Genomic DNA, 15,134 nt, shown 5'->3' with positions numbered 1-15,134 from the left:
GCAGGCTTCTGCACCACGGAACGTCACAAAAAGTGACGTTCCGATAAAGCGAGGGGCCGCATAAATGAGGCCCGTAGTTCATTGGTGGCTGAAATATATTCGGCCTCATTTAAAAGGTTTTGCCGTAGGGAAGCACAGCAGGCCTTCCTGCTGCGCGTTCCCTACTGCAAAAGAAAAGGGCAGGAATGTGCTGTATCTATAAGATACGGCGCATTCCTGTCCTTTTCCCCTGGAAAAAAGTGGCTTAGTGCTGCCTGATAAATATCACGCAGGCTCCTGCTCCACGGAACGTCACAAAAAGTGACAATTCGATGGCGCAAGGGGCCTCATAAATGGGGCTCATTGTCTCTGAGTAATGCAGCATAGGCACCTACAGATCTTTTGAAAAGACATATTCATAACTGCAAGGAGATAGGTCATTTAGATTGTTTGCTTGCAAGTGCATCAGTGGACAAGGAACAAATGCCAGTTATAAGATCTAAATAAAACAGCTAATTGCCTTTTTATTCATGGATTAAATGTAGCCTTTAATTGTAAAAGTAAGCTACGTTATAAATAATCCTAATAAAATTCAATGACAAAGGGGGACTAAATTGGGCTCAATTTATATTGTCTTATTACCACTTAAAAAGAGCCAACATGAATGCATAATGAGCTCAAATGACAGAAATATAATGGGAGGGCCAAAAATGATTATGAGTATAGTACAAAGAAATTATTTTGTCTCCGTGAAAATTATATCAAGCGTTTCTGTATTTAACAACGTTCTCCTTATTTTAATCAGATTTCTCCATTTATCATTTAGAACAATTGTTTTAAAGAGGGGGTTTGATTTTTCAATGGATTCGTTTTGTCTCGTGTGGACTGTTAATCATTGACGTGCTTCTGGTTTTTCAAGTAAATGTGAAGTTTTTTTTTTACTAGTGCAGTTGTTTCATAAGAAGATGTGACTTGTGCTAATGGACCATCTTGCCTTGATTAATTTTGGGCAGTACGAAAGGCAAACTACGTGTCTTCCTTACTTATGGTCCCCCCCTATTATAGAACCTCACCGCCTGAAAATTAAAAATGAATTTTGAGTTGTGGACCAAACCATTTCAGGCCTGGTTTAATGGCTGAATTTACAAGAACGCAAGAACAAAGAGCTTGAAGAAGCACATTTGAGAGAAAGTGGCTTTAGCTCGCCTGCTTGTTTATTCCTCCGAGAACAGGATTTGATTTGGCGTGGAGGTCAGGCACAGACCATTTAATAAGGTTAATTTTTAATAACTCTTCTTTCCTACACAATGGGCAAGATTTACGAAGTATTTTTCTGGGCACCCATCTAACTTATGCCTAGGAAAAAGAACAGTTTATTATGTTAGTGTAAGTTTCTTTTTAATGTTGTTTTTATTACTTTTTCAACATGCATGTGCCCTACTGTTCACATTGCTCTCAGTATTGCAGAGTTCTACTGCATGAATACCTAACACTCCATTATGCATTATACATGTGTTCGTTCACAATTTTTTCCATATAACGCATAATAACGAAACAATGTAGACTAGAAAAAAAACAATTAACAATTGCACCTCTTGCCCCATTATGATATGATGCGTAGTTATGGATGGTTCACAAAAGTGTAAAAACACGGGTGGTCAATATCGGCTTGTAAGTTACTCAGATAAGCCTCACTTACAGACAGGTCCCTTCTGTCTTACTCTCCACTCATGGGCGTTAAAAGGATTCTTAGAGTAGCATTTTTCAAAGCTCTATGCCAATAAGGTGAACAGCAAATACATTTACCATGCTATTCAATATATTTAAACAACACCTGAAATAGCTAGGTAACAGGAATTTTGCAAGTGTGGGTGTTAGAAAGTGGTTCTGACACTATGGGCCGCCCAGATTTTTCGGTTTTTGAGCACCTAAGGGTTGAGCTTTTACTGTGGGAGAGCCTCAGATATTGGGACTCACCCACAGTGAACTCATAATGAAGGAGACTGCATGGGGATTTTACTGGTGTCCCCCTAGCTTGACCAGGCCACCGCGCAGCAGCTGGAGTAAGGGACACCGGGCTGGTTACATGCAGACACATATGCACATGCGTGTGCACTGTGTTTTTCACTTTATTATTCTCTTATGGGGATGTGGAGCCAATGGGCTAAAGTAACTTCCAGAAGGCTACCGATTCCAGACATGCACTGAAGTCCACTATAGCGGATGTGAAAAGAAGTATTCTGCAGAGTCCAAAGTCATATTTGTACTGCTTTTGTGTCATCCAGAGATGTCATATTTCTCTGTGTCACTGGATGGGGTCTGGCCCTGGCAGGTTAGATTAATGACCTTTCTTCTATGAGCGAAGATATTCCCTCCGCGGAAGAGGAAGATAGGTGGAGCTACAGGCTAATCCATCAGGAGCTGTCGCTGGGTGACAGGCACCAAGGCGAAGGCAGCACTGGGGGAAGGGGACCATGTGGCCAGAGACACTGGACAGCACCATTTTGAATAAACCCAGAGGCTGGACAAGAAGGAGGGAGCAGGGGCAGGGAAGTGATGTGTCGCTGTGTGATAGGGCCAACAGAGACTTCCTGCCAGCCCCCTCCCCAAATTCTTAAAAGAACTTGCACAGGAAGAGAAGCTCTCTCTGGGGTGTGGGCTCCTGAGGCGGAAGGTGCGGAGCCTGGCAATGCCCAATTGTAAGGAGGTACTCTCTGACTGCCCCCTAGGCGCTAACAGCGCCAAAAGAAGAGCCCAGGACCAGTGCGCAGAAGCAGAGGCCTCTGCGCAGGCAGAAGAGAGGCGCAGGTAGCCAGGGAAAACCGCTCTCTGCAGAATGCACCCTCTTGAAGACCCGGTGGGCAAAGGAGAGTGCTCCTAGTGGTTGAGGGGTGCCACCAGGAGCAAGAGGACATGAAAATGGGGCAGATCAGACCCCCAGGGGCTGTGATATGGCCCCTGGAAGATAGGCAACCTTTGACCCCTAAGAAGACCGATGACGAAGCGTGTGGGACTCCAGTCTCAGAGAAAAGCCCCAGGGTGGGTCACTTCCCGGGGTCTGCCCCCAAGGAGAAGTAACGGCACCCCCTGTGAAGGTGCCCTGCATGGGGGCCAGGAGCCCACCCTGGCTCCACCAAAGATGGATGTGGGGGGAGTGCCGTCACGCCCCGTGAAGAAGTAGGATGGGGAGCGCCGTCGCGCTCCTTGTGAAGGTGCCCCGTGGGGTGCTAGGAGCCCACCTGGCCCCCACCGAAAAGATCAAGTCGGGGAGCGCCGTCGCGCTCCCCTTGAAGGTGTGTGAGGAGAGGGGCTGGGACCCCATCTCCGGGCCCCGTCGAAGTCGGGGTGCGCCATCACGTACTCTGGAAAATTATGGGGATGGGACCCGGGACCCCATCCCCGGGTCCCAAAGACCAGCCAGAGGCCGGGGGAGTGCCCCGCACTCCCCCACAGTCCAGGAGGGCCTGAGGAGGTGGACGCGCCTGCCGGCTCCCGCAGCCGCACACAAGGGTGCGGGCTGGGAGGGAGCCCGCAGGGGCCGGTGGGGGTGGGCTCCACAGGTTGTCCTCAGCCCAGCGATGTGCACGGGGTGCCCGGGTGGAACCGAGCACCCTGCAGGCCAAGCAGAAGTAAAGGAGGCCTAAGGGGCCCAGGTGGGACCGGGCCCAAAAAAATTGGAATGAGCAGCCTGGGGTGGGCTCCCCGACCCGTAGAACTTACCTGAGGGTCCCGGTGGGACCGGACCCTCCCACGGGCAGCCAAGGTGGCCAGAGGCCCATATCGCAGCTCTCCCCGGAGCAGCGGGGAGCCGCTGTTTAGAAATGCTTGAGGTCCCACAATGCCTTGCAGGCTAGGACCGGCCTGCAAGGGAAAAACTGTATTTTGAAGACATGTGGTGGCCCCAGGAGAGCGGGGTCACCACCCTACACATGCAAAGGTGCTGGAGAGCTGCTGGAGAAGCACAGTCCCTGCCAGCATGAAGAGGAGTCCCACCCTAGGAGTCCTGGGGACTTAAAAGAAACAACCCCTCAAGGGTCGGCTAAGATGCATTACTTTCAAAGCTGAAACTTTTGTTCTACAGCTGGGGGTGCATTAAGAAGTACATCATGGAGTGAAGGGCTGAGGTGGGGATATCTGGAGAAGGGCATCCCCTGGAGTTAAAGATGTGTAATTGCATTGAAATGCATTTACTAATGGTTATTTCATCTAGAGGGACTGAACTTCAGGTGTTTAATGTGAAGTACATGTAAGGTGATGGTATAAACAAAGTGGGATTATGTTGCCAGACATTCCTGCTAGGGTGTATGGCTGTATAGGCGTAATCCTGTGATTTAATCTGTGATGCCTTTAGGGGCTGTAATTGCAATGCATTCTAATGATCCACACATGTGCTGAGTACTGTCATTCTAAAGTGTGCTTAAACATGTATTCTTGCTGCTGCACTAAGGTAAAGACCCCAGACTGCTAGCCCTAAAGATTTAGAGGTGCATACTTTATGGTCAGTAGGAGATGCTCAGTCAGCCTCATGTGTCACCAAAAGCGGTACAAAAGGGGGTGGCAGGGTATGCTCAGACGTGAGTCCCTTGCTCACTTTGCCACTGGATTCAAGCAAGACGGGCTGAAGACGGCTGGAATGCCAGAAACCGGTCCTCGGAAGCTTGTTTCCGGTCCAGGGAAGACATCGCTTGGCAGTTTGGGCTGGACTGTTCCCATGAGGCACAGGGTCAGACTGATTTGCATATAGCCATGTCTGAACTGGGGTGGCAGAGTGGGCTAAAGAACGGTGATGGATTAAACCCAGATCTTTTGACTGGGTGTGAGTGTGTGATTGATTCAGATGCTCCATCCATCACCACCCCCTTTTGTACTGCTTTTGGCCGCCACAAGTGTGGCAGGGTATGCTCAGACGTGAGTCCCTTGCTCACTTTGCCACTGGATTCAAGCAAGCCGGGCTGAAGACGGCTGGAATGCCAGAAACCGGTCCTTGGAAGCTTGTTTCCGGTCCAGGGAAGACATGGCTTGGCAGTTCGGGCTGGACTGTTCCCATGAGGGACAGGGTCAGACTGATTTGCATATAGCCATGTCTGAACTGGGGTGGCAGAGTGGGCTAAAGAACGGTGATGGATTAAACCCAGATCTTTTGACAGGGTGTGAATGTTTGATTGATTCAGATGCTCCGTCAATCACCACCCCCTTTTGTACTGCTTTTGGCCGCCACAAGTGTGGCAGGGTATGCTCAGACGTGAGTCCCTTGCTCACTTTGCCACTGGATTCAAGCAAGCCGGGCTAAAGACGGCTGGAATGCCAGAAACCAGTCCTCGGAAGCTTGTTTCCGGTCCACGGAAGACATGGCTTGGCAGTTCGGGCTGGACTTTTCCCATGAGGCACAGGGTCAGACTGATTTGCATATAGCCATGTCTGAACTGGGGTGGCAGAGTGGGCTAAAGAACGGTGATGGATTAAACCCAGATCTTTTGACTGGGTGTGAGTGTTTGATTGATTCAGATGCTCCGTCCATCACCACCCCCTTTTGTACTGCTTTTGGCCGCCACAAGTGTGGCAGGGTATGCTCAGACGTGAGTCCCTTGCTCACTTTGCCACTGGATTCAAGCAAGCCGGGCTGAAGACGGCTGGAATGCCAGAAACCGGTCCTCGAAGCTTGTTTCCAGTCCAGGGAAGACATGGCTTGGCAGTTCGGGCTGGACTGTTCCCATGAGGCACAGGGTCACACTGATTTGCATATAGCCATGTCTGAACTGGGGTGGCAGAGTGGGCTAAAGAACGGTGATGGATTAAACCCAGATGTTTTGACTGGGTGTGAGTGTTTGATTTATTCAGATGCTCCGTCCATCACCACCCCCTTTTGTACTGCTCATGTGTCACCAAGGAAGGTGTTCCCATTTTTAATGCTTGTTGAGGTAATGGGATGGGTCGGCACTGGGATGGTGCCAGTGCGCAGGGCCCACGCCCCAGGTTATGTTCAACTAATTGCATTGGGGGCAAGATGATGTGCATACATGGGAGTGGTGGTACTAGACACCACGGGAGGGGTGGAGATGTTATGCAATGTCACAAAGTAATTCCATCAGCTTTTGTATATTTGTAAATTGGTGCATAGTATGGAGTAGTGTATGTGTTCAATAAATGTACTCTTACTTTTATAAACAAAGTACAGACAGGACAATCAATTATTGAGTGTTATTTTTGCGCACCTGCAAATGGCGATTACTAGCCCACACCACCTCCCTTGAGTAAGCCTCAGACTGCTCTGCATCACTACCCTCTGAGACTCAGGCACTGCAATTGTATGTTTGGTTTCCAGTGAAGGACAAATGTAGTCATGCTATTTGTGCAGGCCGCACAGATGCTGCCTCATTTTCCAACAGTGGGAAAGGGCAATATTTGCCCTATGTTCACAGTGTGGGTGAAGGAAGACGATACGTGCAGAGGAATCATATTTCTCACTAAAAATACTATTTCAAAAGTTAAAATAAAAATAAAAATATTTCAACGTTCATAAAACTCATGTCTACACTAAGATTTGGACATTGAGGGCCATATTTATGACCTGGTTTGCCTTGGTCTTGCACCACACAACGTGGTGCCAGAGCCAAACAAACCTCAATCAGATTTTTGAAGCCATGCAAAGCCATTTTGCGTGGCTCCAAAACTTTGTGGTGATGCAACCCTGCAACATCGCTGTGTTGCTTTACTTTGTCCTTGGTAAGCATTCCATGGATGTAGCGTGGGTGTTTCCATGCAACTCCCATAGTTTTTGGTGCATTCCCAGAATTCCAAGACCTTGAAAACCTGGGAATGTGCCAAAAAGATAGGCCTCCAAGGGTGAGGTGTAATGAGGAGAAATATCACTATTTCTCCTCATTCATTCTGCTTTCTATTTTTGATGTATTCTGCAGCACACTAAGAAAGAGTAAAGTGCCTCTCAAGATTATTTAGGTGTAGGAAGGTGTCCCTTCTTGCACAAAAGGAATCCTGCATGCAATGCAGGCGCCCTTGCACCATGGTACAAGGATGCCTGCATTGGTGCTAGGTTGGCTAAACGGCACCAGCACAATGGAAAACTCAGGAGTGCAGCGTATGCCTTAAATACAGTGTATTTCTGCCCTTTACCAGTGATGCAGTGCAGCGCAGCAAGGTGATTTGCTGCGCTGCAATGCGCCACTGCTCCATTAATATGCTCCTAAATTCCAATTTGTGACGTAATTCCGCATCCCCGGATACATTTTTACAGCTCAATCCTGCAGAAGTTTATTAGGGGATTTGCACAGTAAATACTGAGATGTGCTGAGTTTGGTACAGAAAGTGTCAAATTCCACGTTATTCCCAGCTATCATGGATAAACTCTTAGGGACTTATTTACGAGCCCTGTGCACTGCCAGAATGTCACTTTTTGTTTACATTCCGGTGGCGCACACTGCAGACCCATATCTACGAGACCATGTAAAGCCACCCTGCTTGGCTATTCATGGCGTCGTAGATATGGTGTGAGTCACATTGCCTCTGGGAGGTTTGCCATGGGCGTTGCGATAGGTGTTTCAACTCAACACCCACGATTTTTGACACATTCTCAGATTTACAACATAGCATAAATCTGAGAATGCATCAAAACCCTGCGCCTCTCCAGGGGTGGTGTAACAGTTGGTTTTGTGAGGAAAGGTGTCCCTTCCTGCACAAAAACATTATTTAATCACATGCACCCTTGTGCCACAGTGCAAGGATGCCTGCATTGGCGCTAGGCAGCCATTTGTGCACCAGCACAATGTAGGAGGACAGGAATGTGCTGTATCTCATAGTCTCATAGATACAGTGTATTCCTGCCCTTTTCTTTTGACGCATGGCAGCGCAGCAAAGTGACATGCAGGACCACCCTGCGTCAAATTGTTGTAAATGTGGCCCTTAATTTGGTGGTTTTTAGTATACCTGAAAAAGTGCAACTTAACTGAGTCATATATTTATGGGTGCAATAAAAATTGTACCTTTTTTTCCCTCCTATTCCGGTTGATGAGGGATTAGTGACTCAAAATCTCAACTGCTCGAGTCTAGTGAGGCGATGTTAGAAAAAGTGACTTTAGACACTCCTTAATCTATTTCTAACACACGAAATTGGCACTATTGGGACATTGCACTACATTTCCCTACAGCTTCAGGGGCGCGCTCAGATGACATCACCGTAACCAAAACTGGGTCTGGGCTAACAGGCAATAAGGACAAGCCTCAATAAATCCAACAACCAAAACAAGCACCAATATTGCCAATAACTTAGTATGGGGGCCTGAAAGTGACCACACAACCTACTCAATTAAACAGTAGATTTTAAGACCAACTATTTCGTCCAGAATAAATCAATTATTTTTATTTTTATTATTTGAGTCAAAACATATATCATACAAAATTCACATGTTTATGTACATTGCTTATTTCACTCCACATTTATTCACACCGACATTTCTAACACTCAATACAAACATTCAACCATGCATACACATAACAGACATAGAATCAATTGACAGCAATTTACAACATAAGCTGTTTACAACAATTAAATTTCAAAAACAACACAGGTAATCAAATCAATTATTTTTAAGACTTTGATGTTTTTAGAACGTCCTAGTGTTGTGAAAAACGGTCTACGCGTTTCGAAAACCCTTTCTTCAAGGGAATTCTCTTCAGGACCACGTAGCTCTCCGGTGCTGAGTCGTCTGGAATTGAAATACAGAGGAGCACTGTGCCAGCAAATGCAACTGGAAGTGTTTGGAGTCAAAAACGTACAAGCACGGGTAAACCACCCCGCCTGCTTCCATCTCTCTCCACAGGAGCGACCCATACGTTTTTTTCAAAGCTCACACTTTATTTAAAGACACAAGCCAGTCACGAAAGAAAACATATTCTGTGAAAACAAACACCGGAGAGCTAGCATTGGCTACACGCAGCACAACAGGAGCGGTACGTGTGGGCTAGCGCGTTGTTTTGGTGTTTCATCAATACACACGATGGTGTGTATCTGTGAATGCAAGTGCCCGGCTAGTTTGTTTACCTCGTTACGTTGAATGAGGGGTGTCGTACACACCTAGCTGAACTCCTGAGCATTAACGATATATCTTTAACTTGTAAAATCCAAGTGATCGCCACACAATTTATTCAAGATGGCAGCCTACATGTTTGTGCAGTGAGATTTGTTTTTGTGCAGTGTGATGAGTGTAAATCGCATTCCATAATGACAAGTTTGGAAACAGAAATTGTCTTGAGTATGTCTATGACAGCATCAGGTCCACCTGCTCAGTTTCTGAGATTTAAACCATCCATGACATCAGAGGTGTTTTGAGTGGGCGGTTACTATAGAATCTAAAATAGGAAATGAATGGTTTGTTGCGTGTTAATCTAGGTTCCTGATCGATACTGTGACCTTATGCCCCTATTCGGCTATAAACCCATTTATTCCCTATATTGGCATAACCGTTCAAGTGCGATTTTCTGAAAAGTCATCTCTGGCCTCACACGAACAGAGCCACATTCCAGCATGACTCTCTGCTACTTCCTTTGCGACCAATTAGTGCAATGACAGAGCAGCAGTCACTATCTGATATTCCTAGATAACACTCCGAGTTCTTCAACAAGATAAAAACTTAGCAAACCTGGAAATCCCCGCTTGCTATGTTTTGATTAGTAATGGAACTCTAATGAGCAACTGATAACTATCACTTCCTAGTGACATCTTTAATTGACGTCTTATGTCCAGCAAACTTGCGTCAAACCCGGCACCTGTCAGGTATAAATATTACCAACGTTGCCTTAAGCAATGTTCGTTGCCTGTTGCTGATGCCAGCTGCCTGCATGACCCTGTGTTGGTAAATCTAGCACTCTGTCGCTGCAGCCTGCTATCCTGTGGTGGTGAAGCTGCTGATTACCATTATCGCCGCTACAGCGCGAACTATGGTGCAGTACGCTTAAGGAGCTGAACAGCCGTCCCTCTGCGAAGACATCCAGCAGATTCCAGCTGCCCGCGGACGCTGTCCCCCCTCCTTCCTCGACGCGCTGAAGAGAAGCTGCTGCCTTTCTCGTGCAGAGAAATCCAGTCCCGGCGCTTCCGGTTTACCCTCGCGGGTGACTGGGATATCGAGAGAGACCCCTGAAGGAGATACCAATCCTCCATCATTCTATTCAGAGGTATGGTGTTGACTAAACCCTTAGTCGAGAATTCTTGAAACAAACCTTGGCAAAACCAACTTAACTTAAAGCTACTTACTTACTCCCCTTTTCACGTGTTAGGCTTAGGTCAGGCACACTGGGGTAGGCTTAGTTAGAAGCACCAGTTGAGTATGTTAGCCTAATGTATATATGACTGTATATATGTTTTATTACTTTTAACCATTGTATGGCTAAGAAACCATATCAATGCTTTTACAGTTCTATTTCGCAATACTTATCTTACTGTACGTACTTTTTATAATAACAATTATTGCAATTGTGGCAATACATTTCTCTTGTACGAGAAGAAAGACTGTTCAATAAATGTTAACCCTTTATTGACAAACGCCCGTCTCTCTATTCTCTACATCTCGTGAAAGTAAACTGCACTAGACTGACTGAGTGAAATACATGTCTATTGTTTCACACGACCCTAGAGATCGACTCTTGATCTGAGGAGCAAAGTTGTCATGTTGCACGGTTGTTGGAAAACTGAATCCCTTCTTGTCTGTGCCAAGGAAGCTAATCACTTCATATGCAGAGAAGAAAGTTTCCAGTGACCTCTGAGCTAGTTGGTAACACAACCCAATTAAGTTTAGCATAGTCAGTGGAGGCCTGGAATATAAGCAGTTCCACGTCGATACTACTGTTTATGTTATTCCAATGCGCAGGGCCTAGTGGGAAACTAGGAACTACACTACATGGCGCCCAACATTTGGTAAGGCGATAAACTAACGTAAGACTTATAGAGTAACTCAGTCGTGCATATTTCACAGACCCCTTTCTCCCGTAAATACTCCAATAGACGTCTGGAGTGGGTGAAAGGTTAAAATCCGCCCGACCTTAGTAGGAAGAGATTCCTATGTAAAGCTCCGGTTTATTCAACGTTGAAGGATACAGTGTTCCAAAATATTGTGCACCTAATCTTTGTCTCCTTGGAGACCTACTCTGCAAACCTGCATTTTTAAAATGTCAGTAGAAAACAACGGAACCTCTGGGGCCGCAGTAGACGCGACTCAGCAAGGTCCCGAACAAGCAGACCCGGATGCTATTATCATCCCGGTTCACTTAAGAAGATCTATAACGTTAAAACTTATAGAAAACGGACTGACACCTCAAGGTGGTACAGTAATTTTCGTGATAGAGGCTCACGAGTATCGGCAGACAGAGGTATTCTATTCATGGATAAACTTTCCAGCGGTAAACGCTGCAACACAAGAGTTTCACTATTACAAAATAGAGGAACCTCCGGGAGAGTACGCTCCTTTCGAGGAGATTGAAATCCCACTTAAATTTCAAGAGCACCTGCTCTGGTTTAATGGCGCCCTAAAACACAATGATCACATAACTAGGCTCGGTCCTCTAGGGAGACCAGGAGCAACGTGGCCGGTTCTAGCCAGCTACACACCACATCCTGACATTGCAAGAATGTCAAGAGAAGAGCTGTTAGTACAGCTAAACACATTAATAAAAATACATAGGCAATTAGTCCAATATGTAATGCGGACTGCAACAGTCCAGCCAGCTGTTAATTCACACCAGCTGACCCCTCATCAGGGGAACACAAATAAAATTACACCACAGAACATACAGTCATGTCTTGGTAAAACACCCGTAAAACGGGAACAAATTCCTTTCTGGTTAGCACAGAAAATCACTCAAATAGAGGAGGTATTTCCTGATACTACCCCTATTGAGAAACACAGAATCTTGACCATCTGCCTTCCTATGGGAATCGCACCACACGTGGAGGACTGTGACACTTGGGGTACAGTCTTTGCTTCCATTTACACAAAAACACACGGTGTTCCGTCTATGGCGGTAATACCAGAAGTGCTAAAACAGATTCAAAATGAATTCGGTCCAGAGCCCGCTTTAAATCTAGGTATGAAATTACTGAAAGACTTCAAGCAGGTCACGGCTATATTATTAGCCAATATAAGAGGAGAAGCAGCATCTGTGGCGATTCGCCAGAAGTTGAAGGAAACAGATATAAAAGATCATGTTGAGCTAGCAAAAATCATAGAAAAGTGCTATGAAGAATTAGGTAGAGACAGCTTGGGTGGGAAACCAGTAAAGCCCCAACTGCTCGAAAATCCTGAAAAATTATTTATTAAAAATAATTTATATACTCCTAAAAAGAGCTGGGATGGAAATAAACAATCCACTCCCAAGGAAAAAGTTTTCCAGTCCAGAGGAAGGTCTCCTCGACGGAGGGAAAGAACTCCGACTCGAGAACGCCAGTCTCCCCAGCGGGAGCCCTCTGAGAAAAGATATAACCCTAGAAATAGGGATAATCTGAAAAAACCTGATAGATATCAAAGTATTGATACACGTCCCTCTCGATCTCTTCCACAGAATTCAGAAAGAAGAGGACGGTCAGACCCAGGAGAGCACACCAAGTCCAAAGACAAGGAACCTGCTCAGAGTAAAAAATCTCAATTTCAGAAAAAGAAGGTAGCCAGTATTAGAGTAATCAACCATGCCGAGAATACTGAGGACACAGTTGAAAAACGGGGAGTGGGCATTGACAATGTTGGACAGTGCAGCAGAAATCAGTATAGCGCGCAAGAACTTGATGAGTCATCTGGAGACAGTGGACACGAATGAATACATTCAGGTTGAAACTGCCGACACCAGACTTAGCGAGCCCCATAAAATATACGAAATAACATTGCGTATGGAGGGTGATAAGACTAGGAAAATTAAGGGTCTATTTTGGGATAAGCTCTCAAAAGGCTATGATATTCTGTTAGCTGAAAAAGATTGGCCCCCGGAGTTTGTCAGGGAGTGCCCTCGTGGCGAAGAAGTAATTATGCCTGCCTTCTCGAATCACATACCGATTCACAAAAAATACACATATGCAAGGAAATGGGCAGTAGCCCAGGCACCTGCATTATATAAAAATCATGTAGGATGGGATGAGGATTCTCCTCCTCACAAAATCCAACTAAAAAGTGAACCAACTGCCCAACGGCAGTATCCCATAAAGCAAGAAGCTAAAAAACAGGTCAGGGAGATCTTAGATCAACTTGAATACCAGGGGGTGATTGAAACATGCACCTCTCAAATGAACAATCCTTTGTTTCCTGTCTCCAAGCCAGACAATTCATATCGTCTAGTTTTGGACTACAGACATCTTAATACATGTTGCAAAACTTTTGCAGTACAAAACTCGCATAGTGCAGCCCTAATGAATTATATAGTTAGGAAAAAATATAAAACGACATTAGACATATCTAATGGTTTCTTTTGTCAAAACATTGCACCAGAAAGCAGATATTTGACCGCTTTCTCCGCATTTGGGTCGCAGAAAAAATTCTGTCGACTCCCACAGGGGTTCAAGAACAGCCCAGGACTATTCTCAGCTAGGGTAACAGAGTTACTACAAATCTATGATGATGAAGCATTATCTTACGTAGATGATATTTATCTCACAGACGACGACTTGGATACTCACTTGAAAAGAGTGAACACCATTATACTTGGGTTCGCAGCAGAGGGTTACAAATTCAACTTTAAAAAGTCCCGAATTGCCCATCTGACAGTACTATTTTTAGGGTACGAATTATCAAGTGAAGGGAAAAGCCTAGCGGACAACTTCTTAGAGAAGTGCGCTGTACTCCAAGCTCCAAAAACGCTGAAGAATTTACAATCCATTCTAGGTTTTCTGAATTTCGGAAGAACTTACATACTAAATTACGCAGAGAGGGTTAAACCTCTCTACGAACTAATTAAACCTGATTTTAAACAAATCAATTGGACTCAAAAACACACAGAAATTTTGAGATCACTGCAAACAGACATGTTAGCAAAAACGAAATTAGACACACGTGACAACACGATCGATCTTGTAATCCGAGTCATCCCAGGAAGATGCGGATTCACGTACCTAACCTCTAATGAGGGAGAAAAGGTACCAATTTCAATTAAATCTCACTTGTACACACAAGCAGAAAAAACATTCAGTCACACAGAAAGAACTGTGAAAGCAGTGCAAATCGCATTAGCAAATGAAAGAGAACTAGCACACGGCAAACGGATTAACATCCTCACAGCGGAATCCGCCTTCGAAGCGCTATTCAGCCCAGTAAACCTGCCTACAGTGTCACTGGATCTGAAATGGATACAGTGCATAGATTCTCTAGGAGCGGAAGACGTGAAATACTATTTCGCCCCGCAATTTGAAGAACTGAATGATTTAGAGTATGAAGAAGAATATCCTCTGCCAATCGAACTTCTGCCTCTCCCACAATACGCCTGTATAATCTATACAGATAGCTCTGTACAGCATTTCAACGTAGAGAGAAAATCCTACGACGCAGCATGTGCGATCATTAAATGTCATTGGCTGTGCGGTAAAATCAGACCGAAAGTAACAAAAACTGAATCTGTAAGAAAGTGTTCGATTCAGAGAACTGAAATCAGATGTTTAAAGATGGCGCTCGAAAATGCAGAACGCGAATTCCCCACACTTATCGTGTGCGATTCTCATTTTTGCGTCAATTCTTACAACAATAAACTGCAGAGTTGGATCGAAAACGACTACAAAGATGACACAGGTGCCACAATAAAGCATAAATTGCTCTGGAACGAGGTAGCTCTTTTAAGTAAAGAACTACAAAAGACTCACGTGATTCACGCACAGAGTCTTCAACGTGATGGCGTTCACGTTGCAGGGAATTCATTGGCTAATACAGCCACCGCGGAAGCAACTAACCCGGCTTCCGTAGCCACGAAAAAGCGTACAGATAAATACATAGACGGGGAAACCATGCTGGCAGTAAAAACGACCGTAAAAGGCGACTGTGCAGCACTACCCGTAAACTATCCACTCAATTATGCATACATAATCGATGCAAACTCCGTTCCTTTTGCTCGAATCCCTGGAGTGGGGGACAGAGTAATTCCAAACACGAACAGGAGAATATTTTTAATAGCAGACGCAC

Source organism: Lissotriton vulgaris, chromosome 6, assembly GCF_964263255.1.
Source record: "Lissotriton vulgaris chromosome 6, aLisVul1.2, whole genome shotgun sequence".
Lineage (NCBI taxonomy): Eukaryota > Metazoa > Chordata > Amphibia > Caudata > Salamandridae > Lissotriton > Lissotriton vulgaris.
The sequence above is the reverse complement of the archived record's forward strand: the minus strand, read 5'-3'. Positions refer to the sequence as shown.